Genomic DNA, 10,000 nt, shown 5'->3' on the forward strand with positions numbered 1-10,000 from the left:
GAAAACCAGACTGGCGAGGATAAATCAGGTTGTTTTCAGTTTGATAACTGCATAAGGAATCATGCACATGTCTTTCGATACCTTTAGAAAGGACAGGTAGCACAGATATTGGTCGAAAATTGTGAACATCACGTGAGTCACCATTCTTATACAGAGGAGAAACTTTAGCTGTCTTCCAAAGACTTAGAAATGATCCACTGGAAAAGGAAAAGTTAATCAACCTCGCAAGAACAGGAGCTATAACAGGTGCCGCTATACGCATGCAACAGCTGAGAATTCGAACTTATTTTATCAATGCCAGCAGCTTTGCGCGGACTTAACTTTTGTAACATAGTAAGCACCTGCGCACTGGTGTTGGATGGAATGACATAAGGTGTATCAGGACGAGAATGATTTGAATAGATCTAAACAAGTACCGCTAACTGGACGAGTCACCTCATTAACTAGCTGCGTGAAATCCATACTGTGAACCGCTTTAATTAAACGATGTTTATCAAAGCTCTTCTTATTTCTTCCGTTAATATTCACATCGCCTAAAAATACTGTCTCCTTATGACCAAGTACACACGTTCCAAATTTGCCTCCACAGATAAATCATCAGCTTTGGTGTATGAGGGTGGGGGGTAAATACAACCAATCAATAAAGATCGTTTCGATTTAAACGGACAAACTTCGAGCCAAATGACTTCAACTTTTTGATTTTCAAATCAGTTCTACGTATAACATTCAGGTTATCGTTTCATGATATAAGCCATGAAACCGCCATGACACTTCACGTTTTGTTTTTAAAGGGAACCACCACTGAAAAAAAAAAAAAACTTTAAATCACTGGAAATAACTGTTAAAGTCAAGTCAATCTAAAATATTTTTAAAGAAAGCGTTTGTATCCGAAAGAGATAAGTTTAGAATCGCCTATTTTTGTTTTCAAATTTCGTGGGCGCCGCCATCTTGAATAATTATGACGTGTTACGGTTGCCCTATTGATATTAGACAAAAGCTCTTAGTGTCAGAACAATAGGCAACCGTTACACGTCACAATTATTCAAGATGGTGGCACCCGCGAAATGTGAAAGTGAAAATAAGCGATTTCAAATTAACTTTTCCTGATATAAACACCTTTTAAAAAGCAAATTTCGAACAAATTTGTTTGTAAACATAATTTTCTTCGGTTTAAGCTTATTCTTTAGTAAGAGTGGAGGTTCCCTTTAAGAATTTGTATTTACCAAGGCCGAGATATAACTGATATATATCAGGGATCAGCGAACGTTGGGGTCATGTTTTAGAGATTTCAGGGGACTTGCCTCTAGCACGAGGATACGGAGAGTCTGGGAAAGTTTGAGTTTGCAGGCACACTGCTTTTGAGAGATGTCAGCAATTTTTGCTTTGATAACGAGATATATTTTTAAAATCTTAATGCGTTCCTCGGAGAAAGATACATAGCCATGTGTCGCATACACGAGAGAGTTTCCCCGTTTCTATCTCAGCACGTATAGAGGTCTTCATCACTTTTGCCCGTAAGATATTGTTTTGGTATAACTTTGAGCAATTTGTCAATTCAAGTTATCATCAACAAATAGGATCAGTTGTAGTAAAATCGATGTGTTGTTTAATAGACGATGTTATCCCTCGCCTGTGTCAAGTGAGATGAGTCAGCTTATTTTATTTATACAAGGAAAGGTTATGTTTATACAAACGTTGGCCGTGTAGCACTTATATTTTAAACAGAATTAACAGAAGAGAATGTAGGGGGGACTCCCATATGGAACAGACGGGGATGCTCGTCGGAAATTTTGAATTTAAGCCCTAAAGGAGACCATCTTCAAGAAAGCACTTAAGTCATTCTTTTTTAACAACTATTCTGAAAATTAAGTATTTTGTTCTTCCTGTGTCAAATTGTTTTCACCCTGTAATTTTACTTTCACAACTGTTTACATATTTCAACACCTTAATTAAATGACTAAGTGTTTGTAATTGTATGCTTCATTACCAACTTGTAAGTTCAAACTGTTTTTAATTTCCGTTCATTACTTTATATTTCAACACGTTAAATAACTAAATGTTTGTAACAATTGTATTCTCCGTTGCCAACTTGCATGTCAACAATAGATAGATGCTTTTACTTGGGGATGCCTAATTTACATAAGCTTAGTAGTTTCTTTTAGGCCTCCTCGCCACCAATGTAATTCAATAATTTTTCTTTCCATCTTCTCTTTTTTGATTGTTCAATTTGTATTTTAATTTCTTCTTTCTGTGGCAAAAAATAGTGTAACGTGAAGAGCTATATTGAAGTGAAGTGAAGTGAAGTGAAGTGAAGTGAAGTGAAGTGCATGAAGAGCGTGAAGTGCTGGGATAGAAATATAGCACTTCACGTTACACTACATTCTCTTCAGTTAAATCTTATTTTATTTATAGCCGAGTTTTGGTAACCAGTGCAATCAGAAACTCGCAAGGGGACAATTCAAAACAGTTTTCAACACGAAGAAACTCTTGTCATCAACAACAGGTAATTATTGCTTTCTTATTTCTATAACATTTTAACGCTAAGTAAGCAGAGCATGGATATCTACCCGTTCATGATATCCGGCGTGAATTGGCAAGCATGTTCGCATTCTTAGTTTTTTTTTCTAAACCGGACTTTGTTTTTTGGTGTTTTAAAATCGAAGTTTGTTTTTGCGAGCATCTGACTTTGTCTTTCCGAAAATCGGAGTTTGTTTTTCGAAATTAAGAGAATTTCCGAAATTGCTGAAATTGGAGTTTATGGAATATACGACAACTGCCAGAGACAATGAAGACTCGCTGAGCTCCACACTTTAAAATCGCTTCGTAATGTTTACTTCCTTAAAAAGAAGCAACAGGATCACAGTCCCACAATGATCGTCACAAAGTCATGGAACTTTCTCATTTGCTTTTTTGTTCGTGTTGTTGTCAATGTTGTAATTCCCCACCGGCCAAAACTCCAATTTCAGTCTGAATTTCTCTGAATTTCGAAAAACAAACAAAGATGTCCCTTTCGTAGCTTCCGTATGTTCCATATTTTTTTTACTAATTTCCACCATAAATGAAGGAAAGATGCCAAACATTCGAATACAACATTACAGGAGAATAAAGACAAAAATTGAAACAAAAAAATTTGGAAAAAAGAAAAAGACACCCCGACGCCGGCCCCGCGTTTTGGCTACTACCGTTTGATTGTCTCATTTATTTCTGAGGATCAGACTAAATCCTGCTGGCGAAAAATAACCAAGTATGTTAGGATGGTCATCTTTCATTATTGCATTAAAAAAAATTCTTTTTTCAACTGAAGTAAAATTTAGTTTTGTTTGGCTTCATATCAGTGTGTTTTGGGTTTCTCAAGAGGAGTCAGAACATAAAATTCGGACAGGTTAGCCGTTTGTCCTAACGCCATTCTCTACAGCCTACTTCTAAACATTTCAAATGTTACAAGGATTAACTCCTGGTTATCTTGTATTTAACATTAGAAGATGATCTGCTCAATGGACATAGAAAAACTCTCGGTATTGGACTGATGAATAAGTATATCATGAAGCCTGTAAAAAGCAATCAATCACAGATGTCGATGCTTCTTGTGGATTTAATGTAGCCAAGTAATTATTACAAGTTATTATATCTCTCTAATTGGCTAAATTAGCGGGCCGTATTCTACAGTACGGCCCGCTGTACAGCCCGCTAAATTTAAAATTTCGACAAAACATCATCTAGCGAGTTTTTCATGTCATTTCTGTTGCATAAACTTGTACTGAAAACTGTTTGAATCTTGCAAGCAACTATTTCAAACTTAACAGCCAAGAAGATTCAGTTTTTGGGATTTTGGCACGGCATTCTTTGTGGCAGTTGAACCTTCCAGTTCACTTTGACTAGTTTCTTTGCCCGCGCGCCGGTTAACCTCAGAGATATAATAAATATCTAACTAACCTCGTTTTCTCGGTCCGTAGTGTAAGTTACGGATCCTCGTTTCAGTTTATGGCCCGCGAGCTTCGCGCTTGGGCCATAAATCAACGGGAAAAAACTCGGTCCGTAACTTACAGTACGGACCTCGAGCTCGGTTAGTAAGAGGTATGTAAACTGAGAAGAAAAGAGAGCCAGCCTCTCGATTACTGGTGACAATCCTTAGTTGCTTTCGATGTGCTGATATGCTTTGCTTTTTACTGAAAATCAGCGTTAAATCCATGAAATGGGGTCTTTTTTCAAGTTTCATGAAGTCGACTCGGGAGGGAATAGGCAATAGCAGTGGTGTATTTTCACTTTTTTCGAACAAGACTTTAGAGCTGGAAGTCAATGGAATATGAACTGTAGCTGACGTCAACATGTATAACAAGCGACTCTGTTATCTTAATTCGGTTTGTATCCTGGCAAAAAATGGCAAATGAATGACATACATCTTTCTAGGTTGTGTTCTGTTAAGATGGCATTTGATAGGTGATGGCTAGGTGGTGTTTTGAGTTGCATTATTGTTGTAAATGACATTGTGAAAAGAAATACTCTTCGAGCCGCTTTAAGCCGGGCAACCGAAAAGAAATTCACATGATGGAGACTTGCAGTCTTGATTTCAAAAGCGAGGAATTCATATCAAACTTTGGCTACTATTGGACGTAGAAATTCCAAAATAGTGCACTCTCGCTTTTGGGATGGTAATTGTTAAAATGAAATGAAGAGATGATTTTTTTTTCTCAGGGATGACTAGGAGAAACTCCGAAAAAATACGAGTAGTCCTTTGCAGGAGTCGAATCTACCACCTTCCGATTCCCAGTTTGGATTCTCTATCACTCCGCATTTCATTTACTGTGGGGTTAACACTGAATTACCACCTCATTAATCAGTTACTAAAGGGAGAATACACCATTTCGACAATTTTTAATCCTAGTAATATGGCGGGAGGAGCTCATAGCTCACCGGCAAAGCGATCGAAAGGTCGTACGTTCGACTCCTTTAGATGAGCATTCGGAGTTTTTCGGGACATCCCGAGTCACCACGGCGAAGAAAATTATCTCTTAATTTTATTTACAATCTCATTCATTAAAATGTTTTTTTCAAAAATTACAATCTTTATTATATCGCATTATATGGTAGCTATCAAATTCCTATGGCGCCTCGCCGGAAACTCTTACGCTTCTCTCGTGCTCTCCAAACTTTCCCCGTGCATGCAGACCTCGATCTACGCATTGATTTAAGCATCAACCAATTTTTAAAAATCTCATGCCAAACACATTGCTCTCCAGTGTTTTAAGGAGCTGGCACAGCGCACAATCACGCCTTGACCACTGCATCAATATAACAATTGATATCATCCACCAAAATATCTTGTAAGGCAATTCAAGGTTCTTGATAAAGTTTTCTTCAACAGAAGCTGCTTTCATGCTTGCACGTATTGATTATCTGAGAGGTCTACCCTCCAGAGGAAAAAAAAACCACTTTTTCCCTCACCGATGAGTCTCTTGAAAGTTGTATTGCGTACTGCGGGTACTGAATACATTCTTGAGGTAGGCTGGGGAGAGTCCCTGCCTTGGTAATTATTTTAAACATTAATATGACTTTTTTTCCGGCGTGTAATTATATTATTCCAATTTAGCAGATTTAAAAGGAAACTGGCGCTTGTGTCATAATTGGAGCTCGTAATCGCCCTGGCAGTCCTATTTTAAGGTTTTTGGAGTTAATCACTTACTATAAAATGCTCGACCTCGGATATTACGTTTCTAGCTTTCTGATTGGTTATCAGCTCATGTACCGTATGACCTAATATGGAACTCATTGCGTCAAGTGTTGCTAAGCTGGAAACTGATTGACGACTTTAAAGCGTTCAGAATTTAATGAAAAGTGTAACTAAACATTTCACGATTCCATTCACGATTGTTGAATATGAGACTGGTTATAGCCAACTCGGCGATAAGCGCCTCGTTGCTATTTACCATCTCATATCCAAGGAGCGCATGGAATAATTGTTAATGTTACAGTTTCCCCAAACGGAGCTACAATAATCAAAGTGGGGCCACGGTAGACTTTGAAGGCAGTGCGCTCTGAAGGTGAATGGTCTCATACTTTTAAGGGCGCCTATAGCTGCAGATATCTTTCGTCAATTATCACGCCTTTAAAGTGTTCCGTAGTATTGCAGTGCGCATCCTATTCTGCGCATAACACTGCGTAGGCCACGTTCGTATTAAGGCATGGCTAAGAGGCGTCATGGTCAAATTTCACGGCTCAGCTCTGTTTTCTTTGTCTCACAATTCTCAACGGATATTTTTAAACAAAACAATGTTTAAATTTAACCATAAAGACTCGTAGCCATGTGTGAATATTGATAAATCGAACGTGGCCAAAAACATTTCAAAATGGCGAACTTTCGTCCGGGAAAGCTCGCAAGAAAGAAGAATGGCCACTTTCAGCAGTAAAGAGCAAAACGGGAAAGTTTTTAGACTCTCGCAAAACAAAAAGTCGAGTGATAGCCTTGATGATGCTAAAGTGTCATTTCAGACCGTGAGTGAAAGTGAAAGTGCGCTATCGGGGAGACGAATTGTCGAGGGGTCGAGCTTGGTTTGCTTTCTGCTTTCTCCTAAACGAGGTTGGTGACCTATCCTTTTTTTGGCATAATTTTGTTATCTTACTCCTCTTTGTGATGTAAAAAAAATCCAAAAATTAACGTCAGAAAAAAAGTTACGGGGGAAAAAATACCACTCGTGGACACAAAATGGTCTCCTCGAGATCACGCACCCGAAGAATATTTGTCGTCAGTGCCTTTTCAAGACATGTGCCCGTGACATAAAACAAAAATTAAATTATTCCTTTTGAACAATACAATACACCAGTTTTGGTATTTCAAGAATTACGTCAAAGCTGTGCTTCCTGTTTCCCGCAAAACGTAGCGTGAACCGAACTCATTAGTCCCTTTTGTTCGTCCACTACAGCATTGTTATCTGTTTCTAGAAATAGCTGCAAACAACTTATTATGATCTCATGGCTAAAAGAGGCAAGTGGTGGGCAAGTGGAGTAGTTATTTTTGTTAAAACCTCCCACAAATTATGGATAAAGTAGAGGATATTACATGCCGCTTGGGGATACGAATTTTATTTTCGAGTGCTGCAAGTACTCTCACGAGTGAGCGAGGCGAACAAGTGAGAGATACTTTCAGCAGGAGAAGATAAAATTCGTATCCCCAAGCGGCCATGTAATGTTCTGTTTATTATATAGATATTGATGAAATGCCTACATTTAAAACTACTTGTTTTACTCATTTTCGAAATGATGGACAAGTGGTCACGAACCGCTAAAAAACGCATGACGTGTAACATGAAACAAGGTATGAAAGTTATGAAAAACAAATCATGATAATGTAAAATTTTGCAACAAAAATGTTAATGTAGTAGAGAAGAATTATATTAAAGCACAATAGTATCTTACAATAAAGAGCAAGCTCGCGTTTTATTGGCTAATCTTGTTCATTACCATAACGACACCTATATTCTCACATGTGAAAGATAAAAATGATATGTTCACTGCGCACGGTCAAGATATGATTTTATAGTAAAAGGGAAAATCCTGGTATTTCATCGGTATCTATATGATAATGATATTTATGTTATTTTGTTAAGCAAAGTGGATGATACATTGAAGAAAATTACATCAACATGGTACACCCCTAGAACTGTAATACAACGATCTTTTGAAGTTGATAATTAAAACCCCATTTACACACGCTAAAAAATCGGCACGGTACGGCACATTTTTTGGCACCGTGTAAACGTGTAAACTTAGCGGTCCTAAATGAAATGTGGCACCAGTGCCCAATATTCTTAGGGTGCCGCGACAACCTCCTGGAGGTAGTCTCGGAACGAGTAATCGAGGCACCGTGCCGAGATTGACGTCCGTGTAAACGCTCTCCCGTGTCGTTCCAGGCCTTTTTGTCATAAATCCACTCCTGGCGCATGCGTAATCGTCACAAAATGGCGACCGAAGAGATACAAACACGTTTCCGTGGAATAAACTGGCCCGACGAGGGCCAAAAAAAAAACCAACTATTAAAAAGCAGGTCTTTTGTGTCTTTTTTCTTCTGAGATTTTCCCGGAGATCTCGATAACTTTCCTCCCTGAATAGACCGGCTATTAACGTTTTTAACTTCAACCTCACTTCAACTTTATTTAATTAAAAACAGGTTTCACAAAAGACTGGCCCGCAAAATAGCAATTGCTAATATGTTTTGATGTAAGGCATATTTTTCGCTTAAAGCGCGATGTAAAATGATGGCTTGTTGTCTATCCGCTATTTTCCGGGTAAAGAAGCAGACGGAAATTAGGGGTGCCGATTAACAATTGGAACCGTGCCCAGGAAGAGAAAAATCTTTAGTTTGTGGTCGTGTAAATGGGTAGTGCCGTGCCGAAATGGTTTGGAAGGGGTGCCAAAAATGTGCCGTGCCGATTATTTGGCGCGTGTATAAATGGGGTTTAAAAAGAGTATCATATTGCCGTTTAATTCGCAGATCCAGCGAACAAGGGGTTGTTTTAATTGCCTTCTTGGTCAATGCGAGGCTTCACAAAGCATGGTATTTACCCAAAAAACAAACAATCCATCTATCCAACCTTTTTGAATTTAGATAAACTTTGATTGTTCAGTGCGCACACAGTTAGTGATAATATTTGTTCACACGAAAAGAGCACAAATTTGCAGCTTGTCATTTGTTTAAACAGAGCTGGCTAAGCGGTATATTACAAAGAACTCATTCAATATAGTTTCCGGGGGAGATTAATCTAAAGAATTAGAATCACCTGGTTAGTTTGTTTTCTTTGGACTTTCTTGCAATTTCTATTTACCAAATGCGTCAGGTTAAATGTGTCTTAACTATTGCAAAACTTTCAGACTTATCCTTAACCAAGCTCTTTGGCTATAAGCAAGTTATTACGGACATATTGCAACTCGCTTTATTGGCTCTAAGAGATTATTTTGGTTATGATATCTTAAGAAGTTTGCCATTCTAAATGCAAATGACCTCCCTCCGAGTCGGAATAACATTCATCAGTTTTGAGTAGGAATAGTAAAATACCACATGTCATCATATCAAAATACAACACAAAGTTTAATGGCTACTCAAACCCCATACAGGTAAGATAATAGAGGAACGTGCTGTCCAACGAGAATTCATTATTTGTCGCGCTGACAATACAAGAGGGGGTTTTGTTCGGTGCTGCGGCTCCCACTGAGCACTAAAAATTAAAAGCACTTGTTTGCTTTGCAAAGTGGGTAAAACGCTCGCAACTACAGCAAAGCAGTATTAATGTCTATCTTTATGCAGTGATCATCTAACCAACGAACCTTTTCAAAGGCAAATCAAGAATTCTCGCAGGTATGAAGTCACTGTTTCATAGTGATGAAAAAAAAATGAATTTTGCATTTTTCCCCAAACCATGCTTTTAATGAGTAGTTATTACTTAACCGGTTTACCCACACAAAAACGTTTGGCTTAGTACATTGGACAACAGTTTCGCTTTCATCCGTTCGCTCATGAGGAGGTAGGGATGTTTCAAAATATGCAATTCGGTCATTTAAGCTGCGGTATAGAATCACAAAACACGTACTATTGAGGAGTTGGATAAGTGGTTGAGATGCTATGAACAAACGCGGCATGTCCCCGTAATTGCATTTTCTGCTAAAGTGTATTAACAATATTGATAAGAACTTATTCTACCACTGCATCTGTCTTGTCAATGAAGCAGGGATTATTATCAGAATTTTAAAGTTGAGATTAAACCCATTGCTGCTCATAATTTACGTCTGATTACTAATGTGCTTTGAAATCTTAAAATGCACTATCTCAGGCTCTCTTTACGAGCAGAAACATATGAGTCATACAGTATTTCAGAAACCAAAGAGCCTTGAATTGTATATCACCGTTTCTGTTCGTCGGGTTATAATTGTTAGGTGATTAGTTTTATTGCTGACAACGATAGTCAGGCCCCAATTTTATTACGCTGTGACAGCAAATTATTAAAATGGCTTC

Source organism: Montipora foliosa, chromosome 12, assembly GCF_036669935.1.
Source record: "Montipora foliosa isolate CH-2021 chromosome 12, ASM3666993v2, whole genome shotgun sequence".
Lineage (NCBI taxonomy): Eukaryota > Metazoa > Cnidaria > Anthozoa > Scleractinia > Acroporidae > Montipora > Montipora foliosa.